General features: G+C 43.7%; 1 protein-coding gene across 7 annotated transcripts in view; it reads left to right on the top strand.

Moving 5' to 3' along the window:
- Window positions 1-26,255, top strand: part of LOC124605610 (actin-binding LIM protein 2) — a 345,173-nt gene that overhangs the window by 187,124 nt on the left and 131,794 nt on the right. The gene's annotated exons all lie outside the window — the stretch shown is intronic.

Below are 26,255 nucleotides of genomic sequence, written 5' to 3'. Positions count from 1 at the left end.
ATCCTTAAAACGAGGAAACTATTTTCTTCCCGTTCTCTGTCCACTGGCATTGTCTCCATAGACTGCGCATATGTTTCTGGCTGTCACCACTGCTGTTATCCCTCTGTTGGGCTCAAAACAAGAGAGCGTGTCGGAAATGTTCCGATTTCTCAATTTCGCACTCCAGTCTTTCTAGCGTCCACAGCTCCACTCACTATCTCCAAAGGACAAAACGACAATGTGTAAACGTAAGTAGCAACAGTGAACTACAAATAGAAAGTGGCAATGGATAAATAAACCCATAGCAACCAACCGGAGTAGCAACATGGAAAACAGAAACGCTTCGAACTCATCCACCACCCTAATATTTGCGGTGTTGGTCAGTTGGTAGTTACTGCTGCAATCGCCACTCCTTTGCCGGTCTTCCTGCATTGTGATAGGATCTTCTGATGTCGCGACCTTCCTACATCAAAACGAACAGTCCTGCGTAGGTTCCGCCTTTATCCAACAGATCGTTCGTACAAAAACTCATGGAACAGAATGATAGTCACACAGTTAAAAGAGAACACACAAACTTACGGGCGTTGTAGATGTAGAACTGGTACAGGGCAGTCACGTGACCTTCAACCGCTCACGTTGAGTGGTGGTAGTGAATTTGAATTTGTTTTGAATGTTTTAGGTGACTGAATGAAATCAGAGTAGTAAGACGTGACAAAACATCAGAAAGTAGCTATCTTGTTTGGACGTGCACATGTCCATACCGTGTGTATATCAACGTGGGCTTTCCCGCTTCCCTGGAAGAAACGGTTTAGAACGTCGTAGAAAGATCGTAACCGACAGCAATCGGAGACGAATGTCACACGTTATCAGTGGCAGTCGGTTCTCCAAACCCAACATTGTTGCTATTAGCGAATATATATCCAAACTGACCAGTCTCCAAACGAACGTATCTACGCGATCTTGTGACAGTGGACATTTGGAGGCGGTTACCTCGCAATAGGAAATTGGCCTGTTTTGTTACCTAACAACGAAAAGTATTTTCAAAATCATCTTAAAACATGAGCATTCATTTCCAGTTTTATAATACGTGGACGGATGACAACATTGTTATGTGTTTATGCATGAAAAAATTTAAAATAGCATTGCCAAAGTTACCTAGCAAACTAGGCAACTTTGCCAAGTGTGTTAAGTCACGATGAAAGAAAACAATTTACTCAGTAATATTAAACACTTGTATTCAAAGAAAGTTATACAGAAAGGTTAACAAGCCAGCACGGAAATTCATGTCTTCAAAGTTAAAAGTTAAAAGAATTCATCAGAAAAGGAAAAAAAATTGCCTCGGTTTTGGTTATGAGGGGGATTAATTATGTGCACAATCTCTCTTTCATTTAGGAAAGTTTCATTTGGCACGTCGTGGAAGGAAAATCTTTGCGCTTTGTCTGTTTAACGACGATACGACGCCTCGAACTCTCCGTTCTGAGTACGTTTACTAAGAAAATTATTTACACTTTTTTTTTCTTCAAGAATTTTACCTCAACAAATATTCAGGCTTTAGTTATGTAGGAACTTGGACCATTCTGGCATTCATTTCACTTCATCATGTTCAGGAATTACTGAACTACGATCCGCTTAACAGCAAAAATTTTGATACCTGCTTGCTCCCAGTTTCGTTCTAATGAGCGTTGGCATTTTAACGACCTGTACACAGATCTAAAAATGCTAGATTAAAAAATGAAATGTGCAAGAGATAAGAAAAAGACAAAATTCTAGTTAGGGAAAGCGAACCGTCATTACCAAGGTTTCGGGTGCAGTATATTAAATGCATCACACAATTTTGTTTCTAAAAGTTATTCTGAAACGCAATAATGTACTACACTGAACAAAAGAAATATTTTTATTTACGTTAGGATGATTGGGCAAGGCGAGACACGTTGTTTTGGACTAGCAGAAAAGACGTGTTCCACAAGTCAAAAGAAAAATCGGTGGCAAAGACAAGGAAACTAAGATTAAACCTAAAATGCGCGCCAAATCTGTCGTTCATTGTTTGCCATTAGGACGCCGTCTTATTTAAAAAGTGACACAGTTGTCCTGTTTGAAGTTTCCCATGTTTATCTCTTAAGTGTGGCTGTGACCAAACAGCACAGAATATGGACAGTAGTTGGCTGAAGGCGTGTAGTGTAGTGTGGTCAGACGAGTCCCAGTTTTGCCTAGTTTTCAAGTGACGCAAGGCGTAGACTTCAGTTATGGCCCAATTACATGTTTAACCCAGAGTGTTGAGCATGTAGTTCCGTGATGTTTTTGGTACTATAACTTGGGCCTACTCGTTCAGATTACCGTGAACATGAACTATAATGTTTATTTCAACATTTTGGGTGACCAAGTTTTGCCCTCTCTTCAACATCTTCATGATACGCTATGGGCACTTCCGTCTTTATAACAGTCTTGTCGACAGGTCCGCACGCATACGAGGGGCGTTTGAAAAGTTCGTGCAAAGTCCGAGGGATGGCACCACCGGCGCGTATCGAGGTTATACATACCTCCTTGAGGTTATATTTAGTTTTAGTAGCATCTCTGGAAAGAACGCGCACTAAGTTTCAGCCCTATTGGTCTATTTCTTTGTGTTTGGCATTGGTGTGAATCAAGGAAGGCGATTGATTGTCAAATAATGGACGGAAGAGAATTTCATATGGTGATTAAACATTACTTTATGAAAGGCAAAACGCCTCAGAAGACTAAAGAGAAGTTTGATCAACATTACGGTGACTCTGCACTTTCGAATAGAAAAGTTTACAGAAAAAGGCGAAGACTATTCCTTCGGCCGGAAAGGTTATGGTGAATGTCTTTTGTGATTCGCAAGGGACAATCATCATCGAGTATCTGGAAAAGGGTAAAACTATTACAGGTGCATATTATTCATCGTTATTGGACCGTTTGAAAACCGAATTGTAAGAAAAACGCCGGCGACTCGACCGCAAAAAAGTTCCTTTCCATCACGACAATGCACCAGCACATTTCTCAGCAGTTGTGTGGTCGCAAAATAATATGAAAAGGGATTCCAACTAGTTTCATATCCCCCCTATTCTCCAGACTTGGCTCCCTCGGACTACTATTTGTTCCCCAATTTGAAGAATGGCTGTCAAGGCAAAGATTTTATTCAAACGAGGAGGTGATTGCAGCAACTAATAGCTATTTTGCAGATGTGGACAATTCCTGTTATTCAGAAGAGATCAACAAATTAGAACAGCGTTGGCCTAAGTGTATAAGTCAAAGGAAACTGTGTCGAAAAATAAAAAAGGTTTACCCGAACACGTAAGTAGTTTTTATTTTTGCACAGACTTTTCAAACGCCCCTCGTACGATCCTGAACTGATGAATACTAGGCCACAATATCGCACCTCAACTGGCTTGGCAGATCCCTCGACCTTCAAAGCCACCGAAGATTGTTCGAGACTATTTGGAACAGTCGGCAACGCGTAGCAATCAACGTCCCCCCAGCTTGGTAGCTCTACGGGATCTGAATATATGGAATACCCATACGAGCTAGTCTATTCCCTCCCTCGTCTAATTGGGGTCATTACCAAGGCCAGAGTCGGTGTTACACAGTATTAGCGTGATTTGCTCGGCGTGCTTATCATCAATACTCTCTCGCCTGCGGCACTTCACAAGAGGCGGGTGCCTCACGCCAAGCTTCCAGTCACAACTCGTCGCCGGGCATCGCGCGCCTCTGACGATGCAAGCAAATAAGCAGCTCATTGGCACAAAGTGTTTTTAGGCACGAGAGCAGATTCTGTGTGCCATGTTTGGCTAAAACTTCCCCGGAGGACGTTTCGAAACTATGCTGCAACTCCGTATCATGAAGCAGTTACAGATGTGGTAATACACCAATTACAGTATTTATAGTGAAGTGGTGGTTAGAACAGTTTGACATGTTTACATAACACACGCAAATGGTTCAAATGACTCTGAGCACTATGGGACTTAACTGCTGAGGTCATCAGTCCCCTAGAACTTAGAACTACTTAAACCTAACTAACCTAAGACGTCGCACACATCCATGTCCGAGGCAGGATTCGAACCTGCGACCGTAGTGGTCGCGCGGTTCCAGACTGTAGCGCCTAGAACCGCTCAGCCACGCCGGCCGGCTTAACACACACATATGACTTACTAAGATAAATAAGAAATCGGGAAATGCCAAATGTATATATGAGGAAGACTTCGTTCCATTGGAGGTTATTGCATCGATTTCATTTTTAATTTTCCGCTGGTTGCAGATGAGTATGACAGTATACGCCAACACATGTGATGAGTAGGTATTAAAATAGCAAACGAAGTGTGATATGCTATCTCATAAAGGCATCGAGGGTTGTGGTGAATAGATAAAAGAGAACAGACCACGTGGCGCAACCAGTGGGACTGCTGGTGCTCGCGGTCACTGTGGTGAGGCGAGCGCCAGGCGGTTTCTCTTCCTCGTCTGGCTGATTTGTCTACGCTGCTGCCGCCCTGGTGCGGTCCCTTGCTGCTGCCTTTGGTGATGGGGAACTTCCGCCGTGACACTCGACTCGTCGCATCCCGTCCTTGGCTGGATGTCGTCACCGCCCGCGTTCTTAATAGCGCGGCCCACGCCGCCAGCTGTGTGGGCTTCCGGGCACATAAAATGGTCTGACGTGCCACCACAGGCGCACTACCTTCCTTCTCTGGGGTCGTCAGTCCCCGGTGCTGCCTGCTCGCCTGTAACTTGTCGAGATCGGAGAAGGTAGTATTTATATTTCCGGGCGTTTAACGCTGATCACAACATCGTCAAACGTCGTGTCGGTAGAGTGCTCTTGGCTGACGCCTCGGCACAATGTAATAGAACCTTGAGCACTACATGGCGTTTCCGGAAAGTTCAGGGCAATTATAGAGGTATCCTTCCAAATATTTATTTAGAGTGCTGCTAATACGCCCATAGTCAACATATACGTTTCAATCGTCGTCCATAGGATCAAACATGAGCAGCCCATTCCATAATTATGAATCACAGCCTAACACCGTGGTACTTTTAACGGAGGAAGCTGTAAACGCCTCTAGCAGACGTTTATGAGAGTCTCTTATAAAACGGTCACCGATGACTACCTTCACTCCTAGGCCTGTGATTTGAGATTAAGTTCGTTATATGGAGGGGTGTGTCTACTAAGAGACGGGAGACGCGTATACTCTGGTGTTTTGTCAGATATTTGACATTTGTTTTTTTTTTGCATTGTGTAGCAGGAGTCAGCCTAAACAAATGGAGCTCATCAGCCTCGCATGCGACGTGCGGCGTCGACGGGAAACGTCGATTTGTTTCCCGTTACAAACAAAATGATCTTTAAAGCTGAGCTTTACGTGCCCATTCGATAGAGGTCTCCCAGATTAGTGTGCTGCGATATCTGTTTTATCAATATCTATTAACGGGCCACTAAAACTGGGAAGAATAACCAGTGCTCAAGCAGTGACAGCATTACCCTGGTCCGCTACTGAGGTGCTGTTGCATTGCTGTTTATTCTTCGCGTGTTACTGTGTCTGTTAATACATGTCCATAAAATAAGGGTCGCACTAGACTGTTTAGGCACAGCTCAGTCGAATGAACACGTTAAATTTCGATTTAAAAACAATTTTGTTAGTAATTCGAAACAAACCGACGCTTTCTGTTGACACTGGCGTCACGTGAAAGAGGTGACGAATAATAATTTTTTGTCTGACTCCAGCTATACAAAGCAAAAACTAAATTGCAAATATTTGCCCAAACAACAAAGAAAATGCACCTGACAACTCTTAGGGCAGACACTCGGTACTACATATATCCAGCCGCACGGAGTGGCCGTGCGGTTTGAGGCGCCATGTCACGGACTGCGCGACCCCTCCCGCCGGAGGTTAGAGTCCTCCCTCGGGCGTGTGTGTGTGTGTGTGTGTGTGTGTGTGTGTGTGTGTGTGTGTGTGTGTTTCGTTGTTGTTGTTGTTGTTAGCATAAGTTAGTGTAAATAGTGTTAAATCTAGGGACCGATGACCTCAGCAGTTTGGTCCCTCAGGAATTCAGACACATTTGCACGTTTTTACACATACACAAATGTGAAACCGTAAACTCGGCAAGGTTGCATGCTACCCATAATGAATGTCCAGTTATTAAATCCAGTTTGGGAGGGGGGGAGGGGTTGGTTGGTTGGTTGGGGTTGTTAGGGGGGGAGGAGGGGTTGGTTGGTTGGTTGGGGTTGTTAGGGGGGAGGAGACCAAACAGCGATGTCATCGGTGCATCGGATTAGGGAAGGAAGTCGGCCGTGCCTTTCAAAGGAACCATCCCTGCATTTGCATGGAGCGATCTAAGGAAATCACGGAAAACCTAAATCAGGATGGCCGGACGCGGGATTGAACCGTCGTCCTGCCGAATGCGAGTCCAGTGTTTGAATCCAGTGCACAGTCTCTGGCAGTGCTAACGGGAAATCTTCTTCACTATGAAGATTTGCTCGAGTCCAACAGTCACTGCGAACGTGATGTAGTCTGGCGTGGAGCTCCGCAGTATAGTTTGGACTGAGCAACTTGTTCCGCTTATGGAGTACATCTTTGCATCTGCCATGGCCCAAACAGATTAGATTCAGGACAATAGGTGAGATCCATTTGGAGCTTATCATCCGAGGTGTGATATGCATTCAAACATCCGTTTCAGCTTCCCACTGACCTATCCATTCTTAAAGAGGTTTAAAACCTCTGGCAAACATGTTAGAAGCATCATGCGAACAAGGGTATCGTAGATTTCATACATTTTCAGATTTTCGAGCGGCAGGTCCCAATGTGTAGATAGATTATAATTCCTGGACGACTTGCTATTACTTCCCCCCCCCCCCCCCCCAACCCCTCTCGCCAAGAACACTTGGTGTCACTCATTAATGCTAGTATATAAAACAAAATGAAAACTTATTTAATCGATATTACGGCCCTTCGAAACGCCGGAAATAATAATTAACTATAAAAATAGTTTACTTTATTGACTGAAACACGGTTTTTGAACCATGTTGTTTTTATTTCCCTCCCTCCCCCCCCCCCCCCCCCGCCAAAATTACATTTTACCCGGATAATTACCCCCCCCCCCCCCCCCCCCCCCCCCGCCCACTTCCCAAGTTCGGGAACCAATGCGTTTTAGCATTACCCGGGATTTACGCGTAGCTTAAAAAAATGCTACGGGCGGGAATAACTTTACCTCCCTCTTCTGGAGAAATAACGTACCAGCTGAAACTCAACAATCTTGGATCACTCACTGGAAGGAAATAATCCAGCATGACCATGTCAAGAGATGCAAGTCAAGATGACAGAAATTACGAAATTCCAATGATTAATATCCGACCAACGTCTTAGTTACTGTGCACTTCTATTATCAGTAACAACACACACACACACACACACACACACACACACACACACACACACAGAGAGAGAGAGAGAGAGAGAGAGAGAGAGAGAGAGAGAGAGTGTTCAACAACAACGATCTCTGATAGCAGCTCCCTACTGAGCCAGATTAGTTGGTCTCATGGCCGAACCAGTAAGCGCAGCACCGGACATCGTTAAACACATAGCTTTGTTCTTAATGTTTATATTGAAGTCGTGTTGCTTGTCAGTACCTCCCTTTTCTCTCCGAAGGAGACATCTACTACCCATTGTTTCAGTACGTCTCTTTATTTTTGTTCTAGCTCTACCAGTGTGTGATTGATTTTCTATCTAGTTGTTCTTTACAAACGTGAGAATAATACTGAAACATTTAAGAGCAGAAGTTGTGGATAGGACCACTGAAGTCGAAGAGATTTTTAAAAAATTGAAAAGACTGAAACAGGAAATATCGTTACTCTTAAATCCGAAAAGCATCGTTTGCCTTAACTCTGAAGTTGATAGGTTCGCCGAAAGAAATGCATCAGACAGAAGTTCATATGGTGACCGTTTAAAATGTAATGTTTGTCAGTGCGCGTTTGATGAGACGAAAGCGAACAGGATGCTTAACATTCGTCGAAGCCTTACATTCTATACTGCGAGCAGTTTCTCGAGCTGTTAGGCGGACTGTTGATATATTTTGTGTGCGGGAAGTCGTCTGACGTAAACTGTTTAGAAATACTTTGCCAGAAACAAGGGATAAAAGATGAAAGCCTGGAAAGGGTCCAGTTTGACTGGGTAACAAGACGCTGTGAGAGAGAACCAATAGGCAGCAGATTTGTAACCTCGACGTATGCATTTCTGATGAATTACTTGTTTCGCAATCTCGTTCAGAGTATTAATGTGTGTGTGTTTTTTAAGAACAGTTGTAAACAAACTGTTTGCCTTTGTGAAGGTTGTTTCCAGTGCCAAATGGAGAGAATTGCACCAGGTAATCAACTCTCCAGTGAAGGTGCTAGATATATCTGCAGTAATGCCTTCTGATGTCTTCGTAGAAAAGGGGACCAAAGAAACAATAAAGAAACCATATTTCACATCGACCAACGTCCAAGATACGATAACACGAAATATCGGTACAGATATGCAATTGGGTCGATAAATTTTGAACTAACTCACTGCATTGCATTATGTTGGACGGCAAATGTTAGGCAAAAACGAAAGAAAGATCAGGTGTGCACCAAGGAAGTGTAACACGACCTCTATCGTCGTCAGTGTGATAAACAATTTATCAGATGGGGTCAGCTGCACTATCAAATTGTTCATTAACTGTGCTGTAATTTATAGGAAAGAATCGTCGTTTGGACAATGGTAGGGAAATGGACAAACCTTCCACTTGGTGCAAGGAATGACAGCTCACTTTAAAAGTGGATAAATGCAGATAATGTCCAATACAAAGAGAGAGGTCTCAGTAATATCCCATTACTTTATAAGTGGTGAACATCCGCAGCACACCACATATATTAAATTTTTAGGAGTAATATTAAGGTGCGAAATGAAATGGGGCGAACACTGTAAGGTGAATAGAAATCTTCGCTTTGTTGTTAGGGCTCAGAGAAAGTGCTGTGTAACTGAAAAAGAAATCACTAACATGATGCTAGTGCGATCAATCCTAGAATACCAGTTACTCCTTCCCCGGTTCCTTAAAGGACCGAACTCTCTTCAGACGTCGGATTACGTTAGAAACGAGTTAATGGCTTAATGACTTAGTTATTTGACTGAAAGCGCCTGTATGGCTGAAGACGCAGGAAGCTAATTATTTCTTTTGTGGGACTGTAAACGATGAAAAGTTGACAAAGGTTTTGAAATCATATGTAAAGTTTGTTGAAAGTCGCGAAGTGCTCTCAAAACACTGGAGGAGTGTAGTCTGGATAATTTGCGCGCCATGAGTTACGCTGACTCAAGGCATACCCTATCTGATCGAAACAGGAAACCTAATAGTGGACACTTACTCTAAGTGAGAAATGAGGAGAAATGATAGCCATTTCGCCGGCCGCTGTGGCCGAGCGGTTCTAGGCGCTACAGTTTGGAACCGCGCGACCGTTACGGTCGCAGGCTCGAATCCTGCCTTGGGCATGGATGTGTGTGATGTCCTTAGGTTAGTTAGGTTTAAGTATTTCTAAGTTCTAGGGCACTGTTGACCTCCGATGTTAAGTCCCATAGTGCTGAGAGCCTTTTTTATGAACCCTTTTGTCTGTAGCGCTGAATCAAACGAGGAAAAATGGTTTCAGTGTGGTGACAGCTTAACGTGTGAGAACAATTGACGCCTGGTTTTCGAAGTAAATCGCCACAATTTCAGTACGTTTAACGGTGATGATTTTCTTCCATGGTCTGTCTCTCTTTCTTCCTCTGTGTCAGTTTGGTAGCAAAAGAAAGGAGAAAAGAACAAATAGTTATTCACGGTTTTAACCCCTTCGTGACTTTTGACCCACCCTGTAAATGTAACAGTACGGCAGCGAATGAAATTGTGACTCAACGTGCTCAGAATTCCAGTTCCATGTTAATATTGGGCTGTCAGTTATGTCGATCGATACTGTACTTGTTTGTTCCCGTGAGAGTTTTGCCCCCGTCTACTATAGCGGCTGCTGGTCATTCCTGCGCTGGCGGTGTGTCAGCGCAGCGCCGCCTCCTGTGGTTCCCACGCAGCCATTTTTTGTCGCTCTGGCCGCGCCCTTTGCCTTCCCCTCTCCTCACCCCCTCCCCTTCTCGCCCCTCAATTATTCTAGATGAAGACGAGCCGAGCCGCCCCATCTGGGCTCGTGCGCGGGAAACCCGACTTCCATGTCGCAGCTGCCTCTAACGCGCACACCACGTTTACACACGACACATCGGCGACCGAATTACACTGTTATATTTTTCACGTTACTCCTGAATCAATTTTGTTAGGCCGATCCAGAGTTCGATTCGATTTTGCTGGACTGATCAGATACCGTGTCTGTTAAATGGGCTGTGTTTGAACACGACTCGAACTGTTCGAATAGTTGACGCCGAAGTTCGGGAAATCTCGGGTTCTGTTCGATTAAAAAAATCGGCCCGCGGTCTAGTGACTTTTGTCGGTACTATCGCAAAGATCCGCCACGGCGTTTTTAATGCCTTGCGGATTTTAATAATAAAAATAGTTGTGAAACACGGCGTGAAATATCTTCTAGGCTGCAGATTGTGCATAACAACGGCGACTAATACAAAATTGCAATCATGATTCTGTCCAGTTCCCAAGGTTTCGTTCGTCCCCCGATCTAGGGACATCTGATAGTACTCTCTTCGATATGGATCTTGCCAATGTAATTAATTCTCGCGATAAAAATTAGTCACTTTATTACGCTCTATTTATTTTGTCTGAAATTTAATTCTTAATTAGTTGTCTTGATTGTTTGATCTGAATGTTGCTGACTTGATTCAGACAGATAAAAATCAGGTAACGTTTTTATCTGTTGTTCTACAATGTAAACAGGGATTGAATTGCTCACTTGCAACCTTCCTCGTAAATCGTGACCGTCTCTGATAAATAAAATGTTATACTAGGTTCAGCCAGGTACTATTTTTTGGAAGACGACATTTGTCTTTATCTGTCATCTTTACTTAAAAATCAGCATAAATATTTATATATCCATACATACCGGTGTATAGGAGAACTGTATTGTATATTTGTTCATATACAATACGTGTTTGTGCAGTGGTAGGATTTAATGCTATTTGCGTCTGTGTTTCACGAAATTGTCAAATTTTAAGCGGAGAGTAGCTTATTGTTGTGGCTAGTTCGTAATTTCTTGCCTATCCCTTCATGTCTCGCCGGAGGAGTCAAATGTCGTGTGATTCTTCGAACAAGTCGATACTTACCGAGCGCAGCGGCCCATCGGGAAATTCGAGCCACTTCGAATGCGAGTATCGTATGCCTCCGTTTTCGTCAGAAAAGACAGGCAGAATGACTGGCAGAGAGAGAGAGAGAGAGAGAGAGAGAGAGAGAGAGAGAGAGAGAGATCATCATTTGCGGTTTTGAAAACTTTGTGAAAGTGGCCACGGAGGCTTGGATTTGATAGCAAATTCCCGAATGAGCATAGATATATCCCTATTTCTGTACAAAGAATTAGCGAAACTCACTGGCCATTTATTTGGTATTTGAACCTCTGCCACTAAAGGAGTCTGTCTTAGCAATTGACAGTTTGGGCAGATGCATAGGATGTAAGGTCATTGTTGACATACAATTCGATTTTGTTAATTCAACGAATATGTTAAATGTCGTTTCTCTAATCCGTATAGTCTAACCTGACAAGAATTGTTATCTCGTGGGTAGCATACCAACCGACATCCGTGACATCCGAGCTTAGATTGGTCCAGAATTTCTTCGCGACAAATAAGCACAAATTGAATACAGATGGGTCCAGAAAAATATTGACACTCTTTGATAGTTAAAATTAATGATACAAAATAACATACTGTTAAAATTCTTGCATGGGGGGAAGCTTGCTTTGTGTGTTTGCCGGTGTGATAGCCTCACAGGACGCCTCTATGGTTTCTCGTAGCTCGTTCAGTGTACCTAGCTTCTGTTGATAAACTTCATTTTTCAAGATCTTGCATAGGTAGAAGTCAAGAAGTATAAGGTCTGGAGACCGTGGTGGGTACTCAACAGCTACCCTTCAACCTGTCCACAGTTCAGGTAGATTTTCATCCACGTGGGCTCTGACGTTTCTGTGGCTGTGAAGCATACCGCCATTTTGTTGCAGGTAGAATCTTTCATTACCAAACTCCTCTCAGGTGGCAGGTAAAATCGACGTTTGCAGCATATGAAGATACGCGTCACCAGTTGCGGTACCTTCTAAGAAGAAGGGGGCAATCAGGCCGCGCCGATGACACAACCCAAACCACACATTAACACCCGGTAGATAAAATGTTTCCCACGTGAACGTGTGGATATTCAGGAGACCAGTACACGCTCTTTCTGCGGTTTACAGCACCGTTCAGTTTGAACTGCGCCTCGCCAGACCAGACAACCATCCCTGCAAACTGTTCATCCTCGCGAAGCCTTCAAATCACTCGCAGTACTCCATCCTTCGATCCGGATCATCCTCGTTCATAGCGTGCAGCTTGCTTGGAATGACGACTTTCCACTTTGCAGCCTTCAGAATTTGTCGTTCGCTTGATCGGCTTATCCTGCTTTCACGTGCACCCTGCTTCACAAATTTTTGAGGTGACTTACTAAATTGTTGCAACATAGCAGCGCTGGAAGCTGGGCATGTTGATATTTTAGGTCGGTCAGACCATTCCTTATGCACTTCCTGAACAGTACCGTCGGCTTCAAATTTCCCGAATACGATAAATTATTGTACGTGTTGGTGGCTGAGTTCTGTACACATTACCCCATTGCCATTGTACCTCCGTCATGTTTTCGTACTTCCAGTACCACATCAGTACGACCTTTCGTTACTCAAACGACAACCTTTCTTCATTCATTGCTGCACTGTCGTCTGCTGGAAAACACGCGCCATGATCTGTTGAGAAAACAGTGGACTACGCTACCACACAGAATTGCAACGATATAAGGTAGTCTAAATTTTTCTGGATCTCTCTGTTTTGACAGTTGAAAATTTATTCCAGACCGGTACTCTAACCAGTATGTCCGGTTATTATTGGCTGTGATAGCTCGACTCCATGCTTGACACTCACTCTCTTATTCTAAGAAATTTTCTGTCCCAACATAAATTCATATTTTGGATTTAGTAGTTCTGACCCGCTTTCGGCTATATCCTTTCACGTAATCACATCTTCGTGGCTGTCATCTCAACCATCCTTTCATTTAATTTCAGCGAATCTAATCTTGTTGATAATCAAGAATTACCGACCGTGCGAGCTGTCCCCATTAGATAAACGTAGCAGGTGAGAGAATTACCATCAACACTGGTACTCCGCAAGGTACCGTTCTGTGTGTTACGGAGGCTACGTAATGTATCAAAATATTCGTGGTTATTTTATTTGTATTGATATTAGGCCGTCGTCTAAAGCATGCTTCTGTGCTGAAGGTATCGTTTCATAACGCTGGAGACACCCTTAGGAATGTAATGGAGTTTAGCGAGCTGAACTGTTTACAGGTATCCGCGCAACGGTCAGTTGTAACGTCATCAGACCGCTGCTACAGATCGTGGCGTCTTGTCTTCGTGTGTTAAGGAGCTTGGTATTGCAGAACAGAAACTCCACACACAAACACCTCCACACCTTCAGTGCTACTAAAACTCTGCAGAAGACATGCTGTTGCGTTAAGAGTGCGTTACGAATCGGAGCTTTACAGTGCTTCGGTAAACCTCGCCATGATGCTTCCAGTCTCGTAATAACTGTTAGTGTATGCGGCTGGGTTGTGCAGGAAGTGGCGGGTGGTGCTTGTCTGGGATCGACGACCGCGAAAGCGCCGAAAGTGAACGTGTTTGGCGAGCGAGTGGCTTTCACGTGAGGCTGGGCAGTCGGCCTGGCGCTTGGCTAGCTGCCTGCGGCGGAATGTGGCGGTGGAGGGCCACGTCATCGCGTCAGCAGCAAGCCGCAACTGCTGGCTGGCCGGGATTAAAAAGGGCAGCACCATGGCGAACTTCAAAGCTGCCCGTTTTGTTACGCTCGTCTATTTATAAATCAGCTCCGTACATCGATTCTGAAAACGGCCATCATGCGGAACAGAACCCGCCTCTCTTCAGGCATCGCACCCAAAAGCTACAGACTGAGGCAGCTAAACTGGATTCCTATACTTCCCAAAACCAATCGATTCAGTAACCCAGTGTCTGCTGCTCGTGCGTGATTTCCAGGCAGGTTTGTGCATTTACGGAGAACTTGCAGGCATGAATCGGTACTTTTTCCCTGGTGGTATATGTAGAGAACTAATATCGTGCATACACCTGAAATTTAGTTATAGACACTACTGCTAACAATGTTGTGCTCTGACAAGTCAGCGAACTGCGTACTTTTTAAGCTCTCATTTTCCTCCACAGTTGCTTCATCAGGAAATCTTACGTAATAAGAAAAGTAGTAATGTCCAAAATTAGGTTTTTTAAACGCTACCAACTAAATCGGAATTTAGATCAGTTTGTAGCTGAGCATTTCACGTAACGCACAGCAGCTTTGACTTTGTGATTAATGGAAAAACAAGTACGTAGTCAGTGTTGTCATGCAAATAAAAAATACCATGTGTGGAGATATGAAATAAAACATTTGTATTTAAAGTGAATTTTCTACTAGAACGTTGTGGAGCTGTAGATTACACGCGAGAACGATTAAATAGAAGACAATGGCAGTAAGGTGCTGAACATCTTGTATAAAGCCGATTGAGCCGGCCGAAGTGGCCGTGCGGTTAAAGGCGCTGCAGTCTGGAACCGCAAGACCGCTACGGTCGCAGGTTCGAATCCTGCCTCGGGCATGGATGTTTGTGATGTCCTTAGGTTAGTTAGGTTTAACTAGTTCTAAGCTCTAGGGGACTAATGACCTCAGCAGTTGAGTCCCATAGTGCTCAGAGCCATTTGAGCCAAAGCCGATTGGAAAATTTCAAGGCCAGCTTTTCCGGACGGTATTTTACTGTGAACGTTCTTCAGTCCCCCTAAGTTTAATTCTGTGGTCTTTGAAGATAATAAGTGAAAGAATAACAGCTCGCATACAGGCATATGATTACATTCTTTGGCTGTTACATCTGCGCTTGGAACGAGATGAAATATTAAAGTGTGGTACAGTAGAAAGTTCCATAGTTAATGTTTCATAAATTATGCGTGTGGTAATACATTTACTTCTACGTACCATCTGGATACCATTATGGAGTGCACGACAGAGGGTATGTAGCATTATACGAGATGTAAGACTTTCTTTCCGTTCCAACGGTGCAGGAGCGCGGGAAGAATTGCAGCTTAAATAACTTTCTGTGCACTTTAATAGTGTGATCTTATCCTTGCGATCTCTCTAGAAAATGCATAGAGGGACTATAGTTTATCCAAGGATCCTCACACAAACCTATCACAGTGTGTGCTGCCCTGCCCCTTGTTGGCGCTATTTGCTACATGTCTCTCACACTTTTGCAATATCCTACGATTGATATCACGAGTGTTTTGTAAGTAGTTTCCGTTGCAACCTGACTACTCTTTCTCAGTGTATCCCACTTTACTGATGACTTAAGACTATGCGATCATTCCACATTATGTCCTTACAAATTATTACACTCAGGTATTTGTATGCGTTATGGACCATATTTGCCGGCCGAAGTGGCCGTGCGGTTAAAGACGCTGCAGTCTGGAACCGCAAGACCGCTACGGTCGCAGGTTCGAATCCTGCCTCGGGCATGGATGTTTGTGATGTCCTTAGGTTAGTTAGGTTTAACTAGTTCTAAGTTCTAGGGGACTAATGACCTCAGCAGTTGAGTCCCATAGTGCTCAGAGCCATTTGAACCATTTGAACCATGGACCCTATTTATGTTTTTTCGTTTTGTGAAGTGCATGATTTTACATTTGTGTACATTTAACAAGCTGCCAATCTTTACATTGTTTGGAAATATCATCAAGAGCCGACTGAATATTTGTGCCACACTTTACTAATAGTACTTCATACATAACTGCATCATCTGCAAAAAATCAGAAGTTACTGTTCATACTGTTGGCCAGATCATTAATGTATGTGGACGTGTTAGTCCAGAATACTAATGGCGCGCGCTGAAATGGTTGATGATGAGAGGACATTGATGAAAGGAAAATATAGTAACCGGTGATATACTTCTACGTCAGCGTAAAGCAGTTGTCAATGCCTGTTTTAGTCTGACCACCGTAATGCTTTATTAGCCAGCTATCTGATTCAAAGAGATATGCCCTTACCAATATAAGACTTGCTGTTTATCGGCTTAATAGCAGGGGGTCGTGTAATCTGCATCACGGTGCAACTGGCCATTTTTCCCGAAGACTTCAGATTTCCGAACGTCGAAGAAAGAATACGTTGCAAGTCCTGTCGATTAGATCATCGTAAGAGACAGCCGAAACTCGGATTAGCCGAAACTCGGATTGCGCAGGAACGTGGAAGGGAATTGGCTGTGCCTTTTTCTTCTTCTTCTTCTTCTTCTTCTTCTTCTTCTTCGAGGAACTGTCCCGGCATTCGGTTGTACTCATTTTGGACTTCGGGGTGGACTAAAGGGTGGGAATTTGAACAACTGCTCCTCCTGGATGCGTGTCCAAGCACATTAAGCTAAATTTGCGTCGACGCAGTACACGGAGATCATCTGAGAAAGAGAAATTTCACAAGAGAAAGCAGTTTTCTGTCGCAGATTACGTTTAATAAGTTAAAGTGCACAAGGAAATTACGTGCATTGTGGGAGTGAGTACCATAGTACAAATCCATCAAAAGCGTACTAATTTTTTGTCTCCATATTAGTATGACGGCGTGGCTGCCATGAATCCTCGTAAAGTAGAACAGTAGTTCGAAAGAACAACTGTGGTCTCATAATCTGTGCTAATTAAAAGTATGTTTGCCGATTTCTTCTATAACTATTAAAATTATGATTCTCCCTCCTCAGGTTCTGCATTGATTGCATCATTCTGGAATGAAAGCAACGAGAATTGTAGCTTTGCTACGTGTAAGTGCTTGGGAGCGCATTCTTATGGTTCGTGTTTCGTCGTCGCTGAAGTCGGCCGATGCTGCTTTCGGATTCCCAGAAAGGAGGGACGGGTTGTCATGAATGCGCAGTGAAAGTAGATACGACAGACTACGAACTCGTTGCCATATTTGAAAGACTCGTACAGCCCTGTTAGAATTGTGTATTTGGTAGCGTTCAGAATGAAAGGGTAGCTGGTGAGGCAGCTTATAACTTGAGAGTCGGTTCGTGAAACCTGCTGCGGTAATTCCATTCGCAGAGGACTGCCCACCTAGTCCTATGACCTGGGCCGGTTCACCGTATCAACCAGACAGCAGTTGCTAACTCGCGTATTGTATAGCGTATCAACCGATATCCATTCCCCTTTGCTGAAGTTCGTCCAGTATTGCTTCGCGGGAATTAGTCGCGAATCCATAGAAATTATAAAAATTCATGTATATTCCGCGTCTCCACCTGGACTGATTTGAACCAAACTCGGTACCAAATATCATTTACTGTGTGTGTGTGTGTGTGTGTGTGTGTGTGTGTGTGTGTGTGTGTGTGTGTGTCTGGGGAGGGGGGGGGGGTTAAGAACCACCCCCTATCAAAGGGGCTGGGGTAAAAGCAGCGTATCCCACGACGCGAGAATGTCTGTGTAATATAGTCATCCAGTAGTTCGTTGCGTACTAAGTTTACGCCACCCAGGCAGTAAAAATGTCACTTGAAGCATGACGTTTTAATTTTTTTACTTGTTTACTACTAACTGTATGCGTGACATATTTTATAGACAGTATTTAGATGTACCTCTGAATGTACCAAAAAAAATTAGATCATTGTACTACACTTGATTCAGGAGACACGGTATTATAAACACTACGGTGACAGAAAAACTACTGCATCATACAAGACTTCTTTGCTTCTGACTATATTCGCAACACGTGTCACTGACAACATTCACATATGCCCCTGAATATGACTAGAAAAATATATCATTTTCACCAGTTCAGGAGATACGATGTTATAAACACTGAGATGCGTGAAAATTGTCGCACGATGCATGGCTTTTAATTTATTACTTCTTTACCACTACCTCTATTCACTACACATTTCACAGACAGTAGGCGTATATACAACTGGATGAACCTGCAAAATTATGTCGTTGACGGCACATAATACAGGAGATACGTCATAAAAGTGAAGCTGCGTGAAAATGAAACTGTAGAGGAAAACAGCTAAATATACAGGTGAAATATGTGTACAAATACGCGTGAAATATGTTCGCCATGTGCGTGTGCCAGCAAAGAGTCAAATTTGGTACAGATAATGGTTCAGAAATGGTTCAAATGGCTCTGAGCACTATGGGACTTAACATCTGAGGTCATCAGTTCCCTGTAACTTAGAACTACTTAAACCTAACTAACCTAAGGGCATCACACACATCCACGCCCGAGGCAAGATTCGAACCTGCGACCGTAGCGATATATTAGTTACAACTGGAAAGATATACTACAGGTGTAAGAACCAACAGTCTCCTGATGGAATGTATGTGATAGAGAGGAGGACGAAGAAATGGACATACAGCGAGGGTGAAGGAGGAGATAGGCACAGATAGGAGGAGGAGGAGGAGGAGGAGGAAGAGGAGATAGGCGGAGATAAGGGGGGGGGGAGTGGACAGAGGAAAGAGGTGTGTTGGACAGTGATGGGGGGGGGGGGGGGGATAGACAGTCATAGACATGTGGCAGGAGGAGATGAACAGACGGGGGAAGGAAGAAATGAACAGAGAGGGGAGAGGAGCAGGTGGACACAGAAAGGAATGGGGAGGAGGTGAACGGGGAGAAGAGAGGAGGTGATTCACTAAGAGAGGGGGAGGAGGAGATGGAATAGATGGGGGAGGAGCAGATTGGCAGAGAGACGGGGAAGGAGGAGGTGGACGAACAGAAGTTGGAGTAAATACATACCTGGACAACGGCAAGTACTCGCTACTCAGCTATTTAATAATATAAAAATGTTCTGTCTCGATCCCAAAGTATTTTTATTAACATAATTATGATGAGTTTCAATGCATTATGCACACAATACCATCATCATATATAAAATGCTTGGCTAAGCTTAGTCCAAATGTGTTCCGCAGTTAACAGTTATACGTTATTCGCAGACAGGAGGTTATCCACCTCTTGTCTACCAATAGCGTGAACTGCAGAATATGGAAACGCGAAAAACCCAACACATTACCATGCCTAATATGGTGTAGGTTAACCGTTGCCGTTCTAAACAGCTTCCAGTCGTTTCGGAATACACAAGTACAGGTTCTCTATGGTTTTCAAAGGAGTCTTATACCATTCTACTTGCAAAATGGTGGCAAGTTGAGGTAACGATGTTGGAGATGTATAGCGAATACGCTCCCGCTCTCTCCAAAGAAGACCACAGAGGCACAATAATGTTGGAGATCTGGTTGTGGTGGCCAGGGAAGGTACGACAATTTATCCTCGTCTCACGAAACCAGTTCTAGACGATGCGAGTTGTATGAGCGGGTGCCCTGTCGTCTTGCAACGCAGCATCATCATTTATGGAACAAACACTGTGCCATTGGATGGACCAGATCAGCCAAAATAGTCACATAAACCTTTGTAGTAGCGCAGTCTTGCAGAGTAACCATTGAGCCCATGGCATACCACGATATGGCTGCTCATATCATCACCGAATCCCCGCCGTCTTTCTCTCTTGGGACGCAAACTCGGCCAGAAGTTGGAGGCAATGTGAAACAAGACTCATCCACTAAACGATCCATTGCTCCATAGTCGAGGTTTTTTGGCTTCGACACCACGTTTTCCTATTATGAGCACTTGTTTCACTGATGAGTGATTTCAGTTCGCCTCAAAATTCCCTGTTTATGGCACTCCCTCAGTGTTTTCGTGCCGACAGGGTTCGCGAGCGCGAGATTCAGATCTGCTGTGACTTCTCCATCTGTCGTTCCCTTATGTTTCGTAACAGTCCTCAGTGGCCGTCAGTCACGATCACTCATCACACAGCCGGCCGGAGTGGCCGTGCGGTTCTAGGAGCTACAGTCTGGTACCGCGTGACCGCTACGGTCGCAGGTTCGAATCCTGCCTCGGGCATGGATGTTTGTAATGTCTTTAGGTTAGTTAGGTTTAAGTAATTCTAAGTTCTAGGGGACTGATGACCACAGCAGTTAAGTCCCATAGTGATCAGAGCCATTTGAACTCATCACACACTTCCGTGCGCATTGTGACTAAGTGGATGATGTTTCCCGCTTTCCGTGTGTGCGGTATAAATCTTCGATACGGTGCCTTTTCAAACACCAAACTCTTGGGCTACTTTGGTTACGGATGCACCGACCGCACGAGCGCTAACAATTTGCCCACGTTAGAATTCACTTAGCCTCGACATAATACCCACACAAATAAACAGAACACTGTCCTGACCACGACTGACGAGGGCATTGTACAGGTACCCATCATGGTCAGACCAAAAGGCTAACCTGCAGGCATATCTAGCATCTGCATTTATCTTCAGACATGCAAGACGTAATCTTCCGTTATGGTCTGCAAATAGAAGCAAGCGTCAAGCCATTTCCCGTGTGAAGTAATAGGCTTCTGTTATGTTGGGTGGTGCGAAGCTAAAACTATGGTGTAAAAGCATTTCACAAACTTGATACAACAAAGTGGCTCCTTCGGAGCTAACTTGTGCTCTACACTTACCCAGACTATGACTATGGTTTACAGTAGCAACACTAACAGATGTTTACTGCATGGACAATAACAAAGGAATGTTCCCTCATTTCCTTGTTGCATTCCATAAGATCGTTTGTAATAGCAAAGAGCTAGCGGTGGAATAATATGTTTCACAGAAGCTAAGAAGAACAAGTACTCTCAGTTCTTAAACTTTGCATTTAATAGCTCTTGTTTGCTAGACATTTTTTCGTGTGTTGGTCCATAATATCACTTCTCAAAAGAGGGAATACTTTTTTTTTTCACACCCGCTCAGCTGCCATCCTTCAATATTTGCAATTGGTTTTTGAAATGTTTTGCGTAGCTAACCCCAGCGCAACGTTTTTGTACAACGCCAAACAAGTACGAGTATACCTGTCGACTGTACAATTATGTCGCATCAAATATTCAAGCACGGGAAACATATTGGGCTACGTCTTTCAATCCTACGCCAGAAGCGCGATGTACATGCCAGTTAGCGTGTGCTGAGAGCTCTTCGTGATTTTCAAGCAATGCAACTCCGTTTTTCCAACCGCCGAACTACTCCCAAGCATTCATCGCGCCACTGTTATACCAGATACAAGGAGGTTGCGATAGGTGAGTTGTCGAATGCGTGTTACACACCAACCCTGACACAGAGACCTAACCGTTCGTTTTCAGCCCCCTTCTGCTCAACAATGTTGAAGCAAGGGTTCTTGAAACGCAGGGAGAATAAGTTGGTCGGAGGTGAAGCGCTGCAAGCTACGAGTAGGGATCGACCGTGGCATACTTGCAGCCAGACTGGATGAGGTCGTAGTTAGCCACTCACGATGGCCTTTAACGCTGGTTTTTTTTATTCGGCTGGACGACCCGCCAGAATACCGCGGCCGTTGGACTGTTGTGTGCTCGCGCTTTCCCTCTTCCGTTTTCCAGGGCTAAAGGTGGGGGGCAGGCAGGGACACGCTCAACACCTACCTGTACTGCGCCCAACAACGCTCCCTTATAGGGTTAGCTGGAACACGAGAACTGGCAATGAAGTTATACACTCTCTGCAGCGTAAAGAGATGTAGCAGCATCGACTACATGATTAATGCATCACAACTGGAAGCATAAACATCATTATAATAACATTATATTACAGCGTTTGGGGATGCGAAGTGGAACGCCCACGTATAACAGGAACAGCTGAAGGTAAAGGAAATGACAAATTCATTGGTAGAACACGGCGAAATTAATCAGCGTGATGCGTTTCAGCAGTGGTCGCCGCAAGTTAACACGAATTGAGTCGGATGCTGAATGTAGTGTTAAGTGTGCTTGCATGTGGCTGTAATATGTACATTGACAAAAGAAAACTGACATTGTGACCTACTCAGGATGTAGACGCGCTGGATGGCTTAATGTTACTCCCTCTTCGATGAAGTTTGTGTGGATGTAGGTACACAATAAGTATTATTATTGAATAAAGTTTATTGATAGTATGTTGCATGACAAAAATCCTTTTTGCAGACGTAACATGTGAAACGTTAGCACTTAGTTCCCGTCAGATCCAAGTCAAAGCACGTACGCAAAATTAAAATACAATTCCTATCTTTTTCGATAAAACAAAAAGTGATATAAAGAAAAAAATAGATGTTTCCAGAAACAGAAAGGAATATCATATTCCTGTTTCTTCAATAGACTCATCAGTCATACACCTAACACAAAATACTGTTGTATGCTCGACACATACGCATGAATTACATTTGACCCAAAATTCACCCCCCTTTTTGTCTTTCGAAGCCGCGCGGGATTAGCCGAGCGGTCTTGAGTGCTGCAGTCATGGACTGTGAGGCTGGTCCCGGCGGAGGTTCGAGTCCTCCCTCGGGCATGGGTGTGTGTGTTTGTCCTTAAGATAATTTAGGTTAAGTAGTGTGTAAGCTTAGGGACTGATCACCTTAGCATTTAAGTCGCATAAGATTTCACACACATTTGAACATTTGATACCGAGCATATTATAATGGAAGACAGCGCGAAATTAAGGCAATATCAACTCGCACAGCTATCATTGCTCGTGCGTTCCATGTGTGAATGGATGGTATGGGAAGGAACACTGATGTGTTGAACCACGAAAAGTAACCTCTGCAATGCACTTTCTATTGATTATTTAAGTATAGATGCTGTAGGTGTAAGACATAAACTAAATTATATGCCAGAAAGAAGTCTGTGGACGCCTCGTCACGCTCTGTAGAGTAGGCATACGTACTGTATATGCCGGCGCATAGAAGTTTTGCGCATTCGGAAGGAATTCCCAACAGTTGTGTTGACACATTCGAGTCATTCTAAGGGAAACAGATAAGTGAAGTTTTTGCGTTGAGCATTGAACGTGCTGAACAAAAAGGCAGTTTGCTGTACGGTGGAATCTCGTTTATCTGTTCCTTGTTGATTCGGATCTTGGGTTCATCGGATTGAATTTAAAAAATTATGGTAGCTGTGCAGTATTTGATACTGCGAAAGTAATAGTGGGAACAATAGACGACGACGGTCAGTAAATTTAAATTCAGCCAACCGCACTCGGAACGGTACTAGTTAAAAAGTTGTACAAATTGCCCTTGTTTGTTGGAAGTGTTGGTTCAAATGGCTCTGAGCACTATGGGACTTAACATCTATGGTCATCAGTCCCCTAGAGCTTAGAACTACTTAAACCTAACTAACCTAAGGACATCACACAACACCCAGTCATCACTGACCCCGCCGGGAATCGAACCCGGGCGTGGGAAGCGAGAACGCTACCGCACGACCACGAGCTGCGGACTGTTGGGGGTGTAAAATCGCATCAAAGAGAGTGTGGTAGTGTCCATGGGCAAAAGTTAGATACACTGCGATTGGTTAGATAAAAGAAAACTATTGAAAGACAATTTCGTTGAAGCATTTGCCGATATCCCAGGATGCTCAGACATGAGTGTTAATGATTTTAATGGCTGACTGTGAAATAACAAGCGTATGATATCAGATGATTAAGTTATCGCCATTTTTTCGTTAGCGGAAAATGATGATCGTGACGGAACAATTAGCCGCTCAGTCTTAAGACATCGTGACACATCAAGAATTCGAGAGGCAAAACGAGTTTCCTCTGTGATAAACAAATGCTGCTACTCCTTCAGTTAATCACTTGCATTAGCCTGTCATCTATTTCGTAATGAATGATATTATTCCTGCAAGTGCAGTGACAAGAGTCTGAACAATGGCGCATCTTGACTTGCAGGAGCAAAGTGTGTGTTCGATGGTCGCGCGGTAACGCCTATCCAGCACAATGGAGGATGGAGGGAACGGGATTGTTGGTTTGCGAGGAGGCTATGTTAGTGAAGATGAGGGAGGCTCGCCGCGGATCGATGCGCGCCCGAGACGGACTGGCGCCAACAGGCTCGGAATTCGTCGCAGCGCAGTGGACTGGCCGCGGCTGGTGTCGGGGCACTTTCACTCATTTTCAGACCTAATTCACACTCAATGAATACCACACGAATCAAGTGAAAGAGAGAGAGAGAGAGAGAGAGAGAGAGAGAGAGAGAGTTTTCCTACGTTTACATCCATACTCTACGAACCACTGTAAAGTGCATGGCAGGCGTGTATCAGGATTATTTCTTCCTGCTCTGTTCATGTATGGCGCGCTAGAAGAACGTCCGCTTGAATGTCTCTATCGCGCTGTAATTATTCCTTTGTTTGCGCTGTCCCTGCGGGATCGCTACGTAAGGGACTCTAGAGTATGCCTAGATTCCTCTCTTACTGCTGGTTCTCGAAACTTTGGAAGACGCCTTACGTCAAGCGTCTTCGCGTCTCGATTTACGCCGTTTCCCCGACACCCACCCACGGCTCCCATTTGTGCAGCCCTTCTTGGTTGTATACACGCAATATCCCCTGATAGTCCTGGTTGGTAAATGTCTCACACACCAGAGCAATATTGCAGGATGGGTCACATTTGTAAAAGCAGTGTCTTTTGTAGACTGAATTTTCCCAGTACCAGGTATCCTGCCAACTAATTGTCTTCTGTCGCTTGCCATATTCACGACTGTCATTATGTCCTTATAGACTGATTGCATTTTCCCAGCGTTATATTTCCCTTCAGTGTGCCCTGAGAATGAGGTAATTCTGAAAGGGTGGGTGGTAACCCACTCGTTATTTTTAATCTGAAGGCGGATTTCTTTATTAATTGGCTCAAAATTTTGGCATCACATTACTAACTGAATTATCTTGTACAGTAGTAGTTTGTGCTCCAGTTAGCTTTCAAAATATTCATATTATGAGCGCGCATTTAACATAATGCTATCCAACTCTTGAATTCACCTTTAACAGCAGTTCATGTAAACACTGTGTGACTAAACTCTTTTTGCTTTGTAGACAGCTACTCTCAAATATCATCAGGATCAAGCAGCTGTTAAACACCAGTCCAGAATGATGATAAAATATCTGGTGTCAAAGTTATAAGATCAGTCTGTGATTATCAGGAATACAATGAAACCTCAGATGCCTAATGAAACAAAATATAAGTGACAGATGAATGTGCTCTTCAGCAAACTACATCCAACAAACTTATATCAACAAGTTTAGTAGACTGTATGGTTATGACAACTGGCCATTGGCCATTGTGGGAAATCATGTGTATGGAAATTGTGCATGTTTTTCTCTCTATTAAACAAAAATTCTCTCTCTCTCTCTCTTACACACACACACACACACACACACACACACACAGAGAGAGAGAGAGAGAGAGAGAGAGAGAGAGAGAGAGAGAGAGAGAGAGAGAGAGAGAGAGGGGGGGGGGGGGTGATGTGCTGTATTCGCACTTCTGTCACAATTTTCGAAGCTGAAGTGACAGTCTAATGTGGATGACATCTTGATATTGAAACTGAACATTGTAATAAAGGTGCTAGTAGCCTTTCTTATTATGATTTTATGCAACATCATTTGAGACGTTGAATATATTAAAAATATTTGATCTGTTGAGATGTGTATTTGAAACTGTTACATTCAAGGATGTACACTGAATTTTTATGTAGTGTATTCCAGTGTTTAAGCGTATTATTTTTATCAATGGACAGTGAGCTCATCATATAAGACTTGCTCCAAGTACTAGTTCATAAGTTCCATAATAATGTTAGCTAAGATTTCATGTAGTACACAAACTAATGCCGTGCATACTATTAAAGCCTCTTCCAGTAGCTTGTCTCAGTTGAAGTAACAACTCAGCTGTACAAGGAAGCCCTTACATTTAAATTCTAGGTGGAAAAGGATCTATGAACTCTAGTAACAGTCAAAGTATGGGAGAAAAGATATGTGATTAGCAAGCTGACACAAAGAAAAGGTGTACATACCTAATAGTTCTTCGAAGCATGAATTTCATTCTGTGATAGAACAGAGGAAGGGGCTAGAGGAAGTAGTCATCGTTTTAGAACAGAGGAAGGGGCTAGAGGAAGTAGTCATCGTTTTCTTCAGTTCTCTCCTTAATTTTGCTTGATGTAGAAATACCAAGTTTTGAAAGCATTTTTGTCTGTGACTGATTTCCCAGTTCATTGAAGTTCAGTATTTTTGGTTGGTTAAAGA

The sequence above is a fragment of the Schistocerca americana genome, chromosome 3 (assembly GCF_021461395.2).
Source record: "Schistocerca americana isolate TAMUIC-IGC-003095 chromosome 3, iqSchAmer2.1, whole genome shotgun sequence".
Classification (NCBI taxonomy): Eukaryota; Metazoa; Arthropoda; class Insecta; order Orthoptera; family Acrididae; genus Schistocerca; species Schistocerca americana.
This window is presented reverse-complemented; position numbering and strand designations above follow the sequence as displayed.